The following is a 14,194-nucleotide window of genomic DNA, read 5'->3' as shown; positions in this document are numbered from 1 at the left end:
AAAGATATCAGCGAAATTAAGAAGGGACTACAAAAATTGAAACAAACATGATTAACACCAAGATTTTACCTCAGAGAAACGCATACGAGAAAAACTCTAGCAAGAAATAATGTTTGCACCTTGTTCTTTTTCTTCTCTTGTTTACAATACAAAAAAATGGAAAGTCGACTCCCTATGGAGTAAATAGACATTGTGGCACGTAATAGGCAGCTACAGTGTCGCATTCTTCCTTTCCTCTGCTATGATATCTTACTCTCGTAATTATCTGTGGTGATATGGCAGAGGATCACTGCGGGAAACTTTCGCTGCAACGATCAAAAGATACAGCCACTGTCACCTCAGCTGGACTTCTCTCACTTCAGGCTAGTGCATGCCAGTCACAGGTAGGTATCCCTAGATATGCTTTCAACAAAATATTGATGACATAAATTAAAATTGACTGGTGCCTTAGTCCACTGGGTGAATGGAGGAAGAAAAAAGAGAATCTGCCATATAGATTTGTCAAATCCTATGTTGCAAATGAAGACATGCCACACTGGACAGTAAGCAACAAAAAAAGCACTATTGGACTAGCCCACACTCCACATAAAATGTTTCTTTGACAGTGCAAATAGAAGATCTTTGCATTATGAATCCCAATATTACATCCAAAGCTGAAAAATTCATAAATCAGCTCTCAAGGCCAGCAACAACACAATCATATACTGCTACTAAACTCTCTAAAGTGACAAGGAGGACGAAAAGAAATATGGAAGAATGTCAAAGGGCCAAGAACCACCAATTAAAAAATCTAAGACACCTCTCCTGCTCTTATAGAATGAGCAAGTTAAAGTTACAATAGAAAACAGCAAGTATGGTGTGCTCTCACTGCTGTCATAATTCCATCAAAAATCCCTTCAATTTGCTGTCAAATCAGCTGTCAAACCTCCTTAAAATCAGTTGTCAAGTAACTGTCGTTATATCTTAAAATATATACCCTGAGTTCTGGTAGAACTCCTGTCATAAATCCCATCATTCTGCCAGAAAAAGAATGAACCAATACTTTCATTAATGCTATCAGAATATCTTCATAAAGCACCCTCATTGTCGCAAGAATTACTAAACTGCCATACTAGTACATGCCTAAGAATGGATAACTCCTCATTAAATGCCAGGATGAAGGGTAACGTGAAGTCCCCTGCACAAGTTAATAGATACTCCTTAGAGGTGTTAAATTTCCCTAATGCCTGGTTTATTATTTCCTAGCAGATCAGATTTACTGAATTAAAAAATGGTTAGAGTTTTAACTTAAACATTCAGCGGAAGCAAATTAAATAACAAATCTCAATCATATAAGAATGCAAATATTCTTCCCAATCAACCATTCTTCATTAAAAATAACTTCAGAACCTACTCAGGCCTCCTCCACCAAGTCAGCCTCAACCTGGACAAGTCAGCCTCAAATTGGAGCCAGAAACAACTATAAATAGGCAGCTACTCGACCTCATTTGGAGACATTCTCAACAAGTTTGATCTGCAGTTGCTGGAGAAGGAAAAAGAGTGTGAAATTCAAGAAAGAAGGAGAAAAACCCTAGCGAAGAAGTTTGGAGACCATTTTCTCTCTCTTGTGATCCACACGTGCGAAATTTTGGAGCTACAAATAAGGCCGAAGTTGCAGACCTGAAGTTGGGCCAAAATTCTTAAGCAGTAGGGCCGGAATTTTGTCTTCGATGCAGTATTAATGCAGTGTTGATGCAGTATTGTTGTAGTTGATATTTGTATTAGAATATTCCTATTTAGTATTTAATGCTCATTCTTTTAGCTGTTGCTATTTTTATTCTTTTAGCAGTTTCTTAGATGAAACTGATTGTTTCCATATTCTACATAGAAACTTGATGTTTCTATTATTGTAAATATCTCTGTATTATTATTGAGCTTCAGCTTGCTCATGATTAATTCAATTGATTGGAAATCCATATGCGTTGTTCGCACTGTTTTATGGTATCAGAGCACAGGGATTTTTTTTTCGAAATAATTTTTCATAGTTTGAAAAATTCAGTAGTTCATTTCGAAACTGCTCTCCTCTTCGCATCCTAATCTCTTGAGTTCTTTCATTCCTTTCTAAGGTCGAGCCCTCTGTAAGCCAGGTAGCCTTCACTGAGTCTTAGCCTCGGCTTTGCTCACTGTGATAAAAGCTTACAGTCGTCTATCTCGATACAGAAATGGATTCTTCTCCTGCATTATCATTTCTTCATGTCTAAGCATTTCTTTTTGAGAAACTCTTGGATCTGGTTTAGAACAAAATTGCCGATTCTGTTTGGATAAATCGCAGTCGGTTCTCTGTCTTGTGAGATCTCCACAGTTTTTTAAGAAGGGACAGGGCGTGCAGCCATATTCACCTTCTCTTCGATCAAACGGTGGCTGGTATCGAGAAATTCCGCAGAGCCTTTCGCTTCATCCGCTTCGTTCATTTGACGGGATCGAGATCGTTCAAACGTAGAATTTTTGCCGTGGCACCTGTGTGTTGAAAAGGGCACTTACGACTTCTGATTGGCGTAAGCGTGTCGGGTATTATTTTCTCGCCCACGTATAATCGTTTTTTTTTGGCGTGTCGGGCATTAATTTTTTCTATATATCGATCTTGCCCTCGTATCATCGTTTCTCTTTGGGTTTCGCTCTGCGGAGTTCTGTTTTGCCAAGGGTAAATCGATCGATTTTTAGCGCTAAATCAACCTTCGCAGAATTATCGATATCCAAGTATCTCTACATGTCTTGGGGAATCGAAATTTGTCCGATCAAGATCGCGGCGACGAAAACGTTTACCGTGATCGCAGAGGGGTCCCGGGGAGAAGAATCGGTGAGTCCCATAGGCAAAGGCTACTGATAACTCTGTTGCCGACGCCTTCCTCAAAGTCTCCCATACCAGCTGCGCAAGATTGTTCAATAAAACCCTTTTCAACCAATCCAATAGGTATGCCATTTTCAACATGCTCGAGTAGGATGATGCATCGTATGTGACGGAGCAATTTCGCATTCGTTGCTCGAGGGTGGAAACTGTCGTAGGGCCATGATCTTCTTCTTCTGAAATTTTTGTGTACCTGATTCCAGTCCGGAAGCTCTCGGATCACCGCAGATTTCAGTGATTCTGCGTGTTGGAAGCTTTTGAACAGAATAAGTCTGGCACTGTCGGCTTGGACTCAGCGGCAGTCATTACTATCAGCGGCTTTTCTAAGAACTGATATTTGAATTTCCCGTATAGTAGCGGCAGTCATCGTGAGTACAGGGGATAGCAGAAATTCAAAAGCAGGGTCTTTTTCTTGTCTTTGTCATGAATCCTTTACGCTTTCTGGCAAAATTTCATTAAATAAGCCGATATTTTCTGAGTCAAATCTGTCGTTCAAAGCACTATCTTAAGCAGCAGAGTTTGGGAAGAAGTTCATTCAAGTAAATCAGCATTGTTATTACCGTAAAACAGAGTTTTTAACTTTCCAGAAATTTCGTGCCTCTTCATATACGTCTTGAGTTTCCTGCCTATGCCTGTGGGCCCAATTTGTTGATTCTTCCTATCTAGTGTTTGTTTAAGAAAATTGTGCTTCTTACAATAAATCAGTTTCCTTTGGGAAATCATTTCATATTTATATCAGCATCTATCAATTTTTGTCTGGATCAACCAGCATCCGCATTGAAATCCGTGCAGGATTCTTTGTATTTTTCCATATCTTGGGAAACGTGCAGATGGCTTCGTTAACCAATCTCATGTTGGAAGGCAGTCAGGAATATTCTGAGCAGAAAGAATCTGCCTTTTACGCCTTTATGGCTAAAAGGTCGTCAGATCATGTACCGTCTTCTACTTGGTACATTGACTCTGGTGCATCACACCATTTCTCTCACAGGCGTGACTGGTTTATTGACTTCTCACCTTTCAGTGATTCCGTGGTATTTGGTGGAGGTGAAAAATACACAGTGGTTGGCAGAGGTAACGTTCAGATCCAGTCTGGTGGGCGCACACTCATCTTCTTGAATGTATACTATGTTCCTGGTATGGAAATTAATATGCTGTCTGTCAGCCAGATTATGAGGAATTCTCCTCAGCTTGATGTAGTGTTCAGTGCGCACAAGTGCTCCATTATTGACAGGGAGACTAGTCTAACAATTGCTGTTGGCCTAGAGGACCATGGTCTATATAGGCTACTTGACACCGGTGACTCTCCAGAAGTGGCTCTAGCAGCACGTGTCTCTCCCATCAGTACTCTATGGCATCAGCGATATGGGCATCTAAATATGCAGTATCTCTCTCAGCTCTCTCGGGAGGGACTTGTGTCAGGATTACCTGATATTCAGACTCAGCAATTGGGGATATGCGGCGCCTGTCAAGCGGGAAAGCAACATCGGTCCCCATTCAAGGATGGAGAATCTTGGCGAGCATCTAAGGTACTTCAGTTACTTCATGCTGATATTTGTGGTCCTATGAATACAGCTTCTATCACTGCTTGCAAATATTTTTTACTTATTGTAGATGATTTCAGTAGAAAGATGTGGGTGTATTTTCTAAAAAATAAATCTGATGCACTTAGTACCTTTCAGAAGTTTAAAACCTTAGTTGAAAAAGAGTCTGGCTGTAACATCATGACTCTTAGGACCGACAATGGGGGGGAATTTTGTTCTTCAACTTTTGCCAACTTTTGTGATATTCATGGCATCAAACGTCAGTTAACCACACCCTACACTCCTCAGCAGAACAGTGTTGTCGAGCGTCGCAACCGCACGGTTGTTGAAATGGCTCGTTCCATGTTACAACACAGGAGTGTTCCAAACAGATTCTGGGCTGAAGCAGTATTTATTGTTGTTTACCTTCTTAACCGATCACCCACTCAGGCTGTTACAGGGAAGACTCCTGAAGAGGTTTGGTCTGGCCGTAAGCCTAAGATCAGTCATCTCAAAGTATTTGGCTCAGTTGCATATCTTTGAATTCCAGCTGCTAAGCGCTCTAAGTTGGATTCCAAAAGCCAGAAACTCATGATGACAGGGTACAGTGATCATCACAAGGCCTATAGGCTGATAGATATAGCCACTGGTCGTCTTAGCTTCAGTCGGGATGTAGTATTTGATGAAGACAGAGGATTCTTTCAGTCTTCTTCTTCTGAGCAGTGTTCTGAGGATCAGCCTCACAGTGTTCGTCTTCCGGTCGGTCCACCTGATGGGAGGGATGATGTAGCATCAGTATTTGATACTACTCTATCTGAGCTTCCTCCAGAAAATAACCCTCCTCTTGCGGCCCCTATTGCTCTTGAGTCTTCTCCACCTCCTCCTGATATTGGTTCCTCTACTCCTGATATTGGTTCTTCTACTCTTCGGCCTAAATGGTGGGCTAAAACCATTGGTGATCTCCGGGATGATGAGCTCCTTGAAGGTAGAACTTCTAGACATAAGAACAGACAACAGTCTACAGTCAATTTTGCTCTTATGGCTAACCTACACAGTATTTTTGAGCCTCAAACCTATTCAGAGGCTAAGGGTACATCTGAGTGGGAACAGGCTATGGAAGCCGAATTCCAGAGTCTTCAGAAGAATCACACATGGACACTTTCTGATCTTCCTGCAGGGAAAAAGCCCATAGGCTGCAAATGGGTGTATAAAGTGAAATACAAAGCTGATGGAACCATAGACAAGTATAAAGCTCGGCTTGTGGCTAGAGGGTTCTCACAGAAGGAAGGCATCGACTATGAGGAGACTTTTGCTCCTACAGCCAAGATGAGTACCATAAGGCTTGTCCTTGCTCTAGCAGCTCAGTTCAATTGGAAAGTTCATCAGATGGATGTAAAAAGTGCTTTCCTAAATGGTGATCTCCAAGAAGAAGTCTACATGACGCAACCTCCAGGATTCAAGGTTGCTGGTCAAGAACAGAAAGTGTGTCGGTTAGCTAAAGCAATCTATGGATTGAAACAAGCTCCTCGGGCTTGGTACATGAAAATTGATCGGTACCTGACAGATCAGGGTTTTCAGCGGAGCCCATCTGATGCAAACTTGTACATCAAGCATACTGGTGATGATATCTTGTTTGTGGTTGTCTATGTGGATGACCTTATCATTACTGGCAGCTCTGCACATTTGATCCATGGGATCAAACAAGATTTATGCAGAACTTTTGAGATGACAGACTTGGGACTTCTTCATTACTGTCTGGGGGTTGAAGTTTGGCAGACTGAAAATCAGATCTTTCTCTCTCAGTCCAAGTATGCCAAAAATCTTGTGGACAGGTTCAGAATGCAGGATTGCAAACCGGATGCAGGATTGCAAACCGGCCACGACTCCTATGGAACCAGGGCTCAAACTTTCAGCACAGTCATCCTCTCCCCTTGTGGATGAAACTTTATTCAGGCAATTAGTGGGCAGTCTCATCTATCTTACTGCTACCAGACCTGATATCAGTTTTGCAGTAAGCTACATTTCTCGCTTCATGTCAACTCCTAAAGCTGATCATTGGCAAGCAGCAAAGCGTGTGCTACGATATGTGCGTGGCACTTCTGATTATGGCCTCCTATACACTCGAAGTTCCAATCCTATACTCAGTGGTTACACTGATTCTGACTGGGCCGGTTCGGTTGATGACCGTAAATCTACAGCTGGGTATGTGTTTAATCTAGGATCCGGTGCTGTTACTTGGACTAGTAAGAAGCAACAGGCAGTGGCTCTCTCCTCAACAGAAGCAGAGTATCGGGGAGCAGTTAAGGCATCCTGTGAGGCAGTTTGGCTTCGACGTATGCTGGCAGATATGCATGTTTCCCAAACAAGGCCTACTTCTTTGTTTTGTGATAATCAGGGAGTGCTCAAACTTGCCAAGAATCCAGTCTTTCATGAACGAACAAAGCATGTGGAAACTCATTGCCACTACATTCGCCAGCTTGTTGAAGACGGCTCAGTTCAGTTGCAATATGTTCCCACAACAGAGCAGCCCGCCGACATTTTCACCAAGCCTCTTGGTCCTGATAAATTTGTAAAATTCAGAGGGTCTATTGGTGTTGTAAATAGATTGAGCATTAAGGGAGGGTATTAGAATATTCCTATTTAGTATTTAATGCTCATTCTTTTAGCTGTTGCTATTTTTATTCTTTTAGCAGTTTCTTAGATGAAACTGATTGTTTCCATATTCTACATAGAAACTTGATGTTTCTATTATTGTAAATATCTCTGTATTATTATTGAGCTTCAGCTTGCTCATGATTAATTCAATTGATTGGAAATTGCGTTGTTCGCACTGTTTTAATTTGAAGTTTGGAAGGACAGTTTGAGGGTTGACTTGGTGGAGGAGGAAGGTCTTTTGGTTTGGTCTAAGGTCTTGGATTGTCTTAAGTTTGATTTGAATCTGCTAGTGGAAGAGTTTGACTGGGTTTTCCCCTATAGAAGATTTTTAGCCCTAGTTGAGTGCCTACACCTAGTGTCGTTGATCTTCATGTTTGGATTTGATAATTGTTTGATGATGAGAAGATAAAAAAAGAACATAAAGCAAGTTAATAAGACTACAAAAATATCACAAGTAATTATCAACATAAGAGAATTTTTATGCCTTTCAGATTTTATAACAGTGCCTTTGTTGCATGGAGTTTCTTATTTTTCCTTCGTCTTCAACTGAGCAGTTTCTTGATCCTGCTCATTAATGACATGATTTTTCCTTTCGACATCTTGTAATTGCTCCTTCTGCCATTTCTTGAGTTGGTTTATTTCATCTAGAGTGGCATCAAGTTCCTTTTTCTTTTGACTAACTTTTGTCTCATACTTCTAAACAAATTCCTCTAATTGGTTTGTCAAGATTTTCTCTTTCTTCTCTGCTTCCTCCACTTGAAGTCTTAGAAGGGCAACTTCTTCTTCAAGTATTTGATTTCGCTTCCTTGCTTTGTTAAGATCACATAAGGCGCTAATCAATTCTCCCTCCATGTCAACTATTGCTTCTTCTTCTTCATCTACTTCATCTTAATCACAATCATCATCATCATCATCATCATCATCTTCATCTTGACCTGCATGCTTCTTTGAGTAGAGATTGTGAAGCTTCTTCCAAATCCTTTTGGCTTATGAGCATTGATCCACTTTGGCTTTCACAGAATCTGGCAGAGCACTTAGAATGACATTCATTGCTTTTGTATTGTACCTTCTAGATTCATCGGTAGATGTGTCTCTAGAAACAACAAAGTGCCATACATCATATCCATGAGCTTTCAAATAGGCTTCCATTCTGGATTCCCATATTTCATATTTGGCTTCATCGAACTTAGGAGCTGGATCAACTTGATTATCTTCATTAGCTGTAACAGATTTTGAGACTACTGCATTACCGAAGACTTCCTTTGATCGTTTGGATGCATGCTTCTTCGACTTTCAAATTTCTACACTTCTGAGATCTGCCTTCCAGCTGTTAGGTTGCAAATGAAGGAACTTGCTCTGATACTGAGAGGGGGGTGAATCAGTGTTTCATCTCAATTAGTTAATTTTAACTTCATAGAGCATTAATTATCATTAGCATTAGTTCAAAACATAAATTAGCAACGCCATTCAACAATTCACAACATCCAAGATAGTTCTAAGGAAATTTTTAGGTGGAAACCCTTCCAGTAGAAAAACCATCGAATGCTTTTAATATAGGTCTTTAAGGTAACATCAACAGGAAGCTCCAACTTCCAAGGTTCTCCAGCAACAACTAGAAGGAGGCTCCAACCCCCTGATTTATCAGCTCCAACGCCCTAATTTACCAGCTCCAACTAGAAGGACGCTCCAACAACCTGCACGGGCTCCAACCTACCCAACCACCACTCTGTCGCCTTGAAGTATTCTCAAGCTACAACCTGAAGGAGAGTCCACTCTCCACCTTGCACCACCCTGCTCAACAAGCCACCACTTGCCCTGAAGGCTCTGACCTTCAATTCTTCAATTCACCACAGTGGACCACGTTTCATATATTTCCAGACTGGATCCATCTCTACTCAATATTAATATAAACTGAAACAAAACAACCTGTTAGCTCTGTCAGTCTGGCACAAGGACATCAGCAGCAACACCAACTCTCTTTGCACAAGAATCAAACTCTAGCTGGTCAATCCAATAGTTCAACAACTCTGTCTCTATTATCAATGAGATGACCTTTTCTTCCGCTCAAAAGATCAAACCCTAGTAGCATAAAATCTTTCAAGCCCACTGTCACAGTCAAGTCTGCTTCTGCTCAACATCAATAGCAAACCCTAGCTGGGCAATGCACTAGCACCCAACGCTCTCTCCTCAGCAAACCTCAACAACTGTCTTCTCAACAATACTCTTTGTTCTTCAATGACATTGAGCTGCCAAACCCTAACAATAATATGGATACATCAACATTCTCTCATAAACTATGTCCACAAACAATACATCTCTCTCTCAGCTCTAGCAAAAACAAGGCATCTACACATACCTGGACTCGGCTAATGTAGCATTATCATATGCCCATAGTTGCTTTAGTAATGCTCTCAAGTTTGTTGATGCTTACACAGTCGTGCTTCCTTGTGAAGATATTCTTACTCTGCTACAGGAATGCTTCAGCAATTGTTATCTGATGAAAGAAGTCCTTTAGGTGATCTGGAAGTGTCCTAGACCCAAATAGATCTCAATAGGTGTGACCTAGACTTGCTTCTGATTGTCCAACCAAAATCCTCTGTTCTGCCTTCAAAATTATAACTTTGGACAGAAGTATACACTTAAACTAGAAAGATCGTGTCCACTGATAATCATGCTAAACTTGTCACTGAGTTAGGGCTTTATAAACGTTACAAAGGAAATCCTAGACAAGTCCTAAAACAGGTACAAAGATTGCCTTTTAACCAGTGGTTGGACTTAGTATATCTTATCCTTCAAGCTGTCAACAAAAGAATCCACTGATGATGTCTTTGAACTGACTTCAGATGTGCCAAGTAAAGATGTTGAATTCCTTCCTTATTACAGAATTTCAAGATAACAAGTTTGCCCTCAAGGAATACCCTAATTTTGCTTCAGAATAGACCACAAAAATTAATCCTCAGATCAGAAAAGAACTTTGAATTTGCTTCAGAAACTCAAGAAGATCGAGCCTCAGATCTTTCTGTTACAGGTGGTCGAATGTAGAATTGGACAGAATCTCAGGAGGTATGTGGTCAGCCTTAGTAAAAACCCTGATCCGTGCCTCAAAAATAAAATTACTTTAACAGGTCTGAAGCAAGTCCAGTTCTGCCCTATTCTCAGAGATCCAAGAAAATACCTCAGAGGGCCCTAAATTACCTCAGATCAGGTCTTACACTGACATATGTGTCCACAGCAAGGTTGCACGAAACGGGGAAACGGGTACGAGTTTCCGAAACGGGAAGCTATACGAAACGCGACCTCCCCAAATTTTGGAAACGGGGAAACGCGAATATATATATATATATATATATATATTAGGACATTTAAGAAATATGTGCAATCATAAAGCATATATGATACATTCTAATTTATTACATTATGATAAAACTGTCAATTGTCAATGCATAAACTATAAGTATCTAAATTTGCATCACATTTACTCATGAATAATCACATAATGAAAATAGAAATATCCAAAATCAGCACGAGAAATTTCTAATTTCTTGTCTCATGCTTGATTGGGAGTCTCCTCCTACATAGTCGAACGACCTTAATGCTCTTGATTAAATACAAGTTTCATACCCTAGTACCCTACATTCTCTTGATTATTGGGAGTCTCCCCTACATAGAGGGCTTGGTTCTCTTGATTAAACACAAGTTCCATACCCTAGTACATGATAAAATCCAATGGAAACATTGCAATCCCCCCAATCCTGAAATCTTGAAAAACAGATAAGTCTGCTAGATTTTGAGTGAGATCTAAAATTCTACTTTCTCCATATGAAATCCAATGAGGGCGAAACCACTCTCAAACATCCTGAGTCATTTCATGGTAATGTTAAAAATTTAAGTAAAAGGATGATTATTTTTCATTTTCATCCTTTTACTTTAAGAATTTAACATTACCATGAACTGCTTATCAACACTAGGGCAAAAGTTCACTTTTATAACTTTAGATAGGCATCTGGAAGCAACTAAAAGTCACTAGGCTAATGTAAGAATAGATTAGAAAACAAATAAAAAATAAAACACAAGTAAATGCTGAAACGTGGGTCGTACGGCCCTGAAACGCATTTCAGGCCGTACTGGCCACGTTTCAGTTTCGTGAAACGAGGTAGTATGGCCTGAAACGCGTTTCAGGGCCGTACCAAACGCGTTTCAGCGTTTCGTACCTGTTTCCGTACGGAAACGCCCTTCTGCCCCACATTTCCTGCAACATAGGTCCACAGAAAAGTATAAGGATCAAGCCTAGAACCCAATGAATACCCTCAGTAATAAACTCTGGAACAGGCCTCAAAAGAATCACATCAGATCAGCCTTAGATATCAATAAATTGCTCCACGGATGCCCTCTGAAATGGTCTCCTAACAGGGCCGAGTAGGCCTCAGACATGCCAAAGAGAAACACATCTATTTGGCTCAGATCAATAGAGTTTAGCCCTAGCTCAGAGGTCTGAGTGACCTCAGATGGATCCACAAATGCTAAGGGTAGACCCTCGGATCATCAAAGGAAAGAATAGTAATCAGGTCAAGGTATGATCCATAATCCATCCAGCATAGATGTCAGTTAACCAACAACGAAGGATGCCTCAGAATTGCCTCCGATTAGGCCTCAGATGATTGTTTTAGAAGGCCGAGAAAAATAGATCTCTGCCCTGGCCATAGTGAGGCTAAAATTTGGTTGCAGGAGGTCCAAGTTAGGCCGAAAATTTCCCACAAAGAGCCTTAGAATGATGACATCAGTCCAGCGAAGAAGTGACCTCCGAAGGTCCGATAGGATCCACAGTGATGCCACCTTTACCAGTGAGAAACTAACAAACGAATCACAAAGCAACTTGGCCTTAATCCTTCAGATATGCATGACTACACAAGGGCCTTAGAAACACATAAAATATTTTCAAAAGATGTGTGTGAAAATCATGGATTTGGAATGCAGTCAAGCCTTTTACTTATATTAGACAAAGAGGCTTCTAGAGGGGAGCCGACATGTCCATAAACCCCTGAGCCGACCATCAAAATAAACTAATAAATTTCATTTTTAAGGAGAGCCGACCTAATCCACTTTGGAAACCAATTTGGGCAGAGAATTCCTCATTTTAAGCGCTGATAAGATCCATACAATTTAAATCAAATTTTCTTAAATATAAAGTCAATATTTAACCAAACATTAAACTGTCTTTATCATCTCGTTTTGGGGCACTTGACCACATTTCCGGGGCAATAACTTTGATGAAGCATATCTCCTCAACCGTGAGGAGTTATGAGAGTGCCACCTACCATTGGAATCAGTACAACGAGCACAATCCAATGATGATGGTTTGTTTGCCAATTCACTGATCTTCCCATTAAGAATCTTCAACAAAGGCAAGGCATCATGAGCACACCGCAGGAGCTCTTCAATTTCCCAAAGCTTCTTGACCAATGGAGCTTCTAATCAATGCTTCCTTGGAAAAATATTAAAAGCATTTAAAGCTTGATGTTGGCATCAAGGACTACACCATTCAACAAAAAAAAGCACCAGAAGGAGAAGGATCATCAGGTCTTGAAAGAGAACAATCCATTAACAATAGAAAAATAATCTTTCGCAATTAGAGTGAGGTAAAATCTTAGCAAACCATGGGAAAGAACCTCTTCTAAGAGAACAGCTCTCCTTTCAATCGCCTTATCAGTAGAAGGATCATACAGGCCATATGCCTTGGAAGTTTCACTATAGCCCACTTTCTCTATGAATATGGGTTCATGCATGAAATCCAAAACCTTAAAAAGTACAACAAATTAACCATAATATGTCGAACATCTCAAATAGGTGTCTAATTGATGATATGACCCGCACAGAAATTTGCTTCTCCACAAAATTTAAGCTTCATGTGACGAGATTGCAACATACAAGCCATTTCTATAATAGTTCTACTTCTTCAATGCACTACTTCATCTTGCTAAGGGACTAGCTTCCTCCAAATAATGACATGAGGTGCAAGAAATGAATGAAGACCATCACCAAAGTGTTTGTCTCTCCACATTCAGTCTTGATAGATTCGATCCTATGATTGTTGTGATTTTCCACCAAGGACTTAATTTCCTTAAACTTGTCAAGGACTTCATGTCTGGATTGAATAGAAGATATGTAAACGAAGTGCAAGATATCATCAATGAAAGTGAGGAGATATTTAGCTCCACCAAGAGAAGTCATCATAGACCTGAAAATATCATTATGAACCAACTCAAATGGGCAAGAGGATTGCCATGCTGAATTTTTGGAAAAGGACTCATGATGACACCATCTGAGCATACATACTTCACAGACACCCCTGGGTAGTAGAATTAATGGAAGGTCATTTCTCATCCTTAGATGATTCATATGATGGCAGGTCTTAGAGTTGGTATGACCGAAAGATTGATGCCAAAATGTGTGAGTGTCATCAATACTAGCAATCATTACTAAGAATCCACTTCATTTTGAAGGAGAGGAAGATTCTACCAACATACTGTGATTAGATTTATCACAATAATCAAAAGTAATCACCTCATAATCATCATTTATGTCCTTGATAACCCATCGATCTGCCCAAAACTCCACATTTTTGTTCATGTGATTGATGTCACATAGAGAAAGAAGATTTGGCCTTATGTCGAGATGTTATGAAATGAATGCCAAAATAGTTTGCAAATGTAGCATCTTTAAAGGGGCAACCTCATTTTACAATAGAACAATGTGCAACAATGAAATATGAGATGCTCCTAAGACTAGGTCTCCTTGGTGTGTAAATATATATATGTGAAAATTCTATCACTGCAACCACTGATTTATTTTTCCTACTTATTTCCCAATAAGTTATTTACGAGAAAACCCTTCAATAAACATTAAAATAAATTCTGCTGTAGATATCACACCATAATACAGAAACAAACACATGCACAAGAACCAACACATCAACACAAATATTTTGGACAAATGTCCCCGGAAAAACCCAATGCGGGAAAACCGTTGCAGCAGAGGAGGATTTTATTATTCAACAATTCTTCAGTACAACTAGGTGCCAAACTGGCTTACCCAACAGAGAACAAATTCTCCAGCACTTCTCCCGATCTCAGTGTCA

General features: G+C 40.1%; 1 protein-coding gene across 2 annotated transcripts in view; it reads right to left on the bottom strand.

Moving 5' to 3' along the window:
• The window catches only part of ATZW10 (centromere/kinetochore protein, putative (ZW10)), a 286,264-nt gene that overhangs the window by 182,519 nt on the left and 89,551 nt on the right, over positions 1 to 14,194 (bottom strand). The gene's annotated exons all lie outside the window — the stretch shown is intronic.

The sequence above is a fragment of the Pinus tabuliformis genome, chromosome X (genome assembly GCF_031772625.1).
Source record: "Pinus tabuliformis cultivar Carrire ecotype Pingquan chromosome X, CPIR1, whole genome shotgun sequence".
NCBI lineage: Eukaryota > Viridiplantae > Streptophyta > Pinopsida > Pinales > Pinaceae > Pinus > Pinus tabuliformis.
Note: the sequence above shows the minus strand (reverse complement) of the source record. Positions and strands in the feature narration are given on the sequence as shown.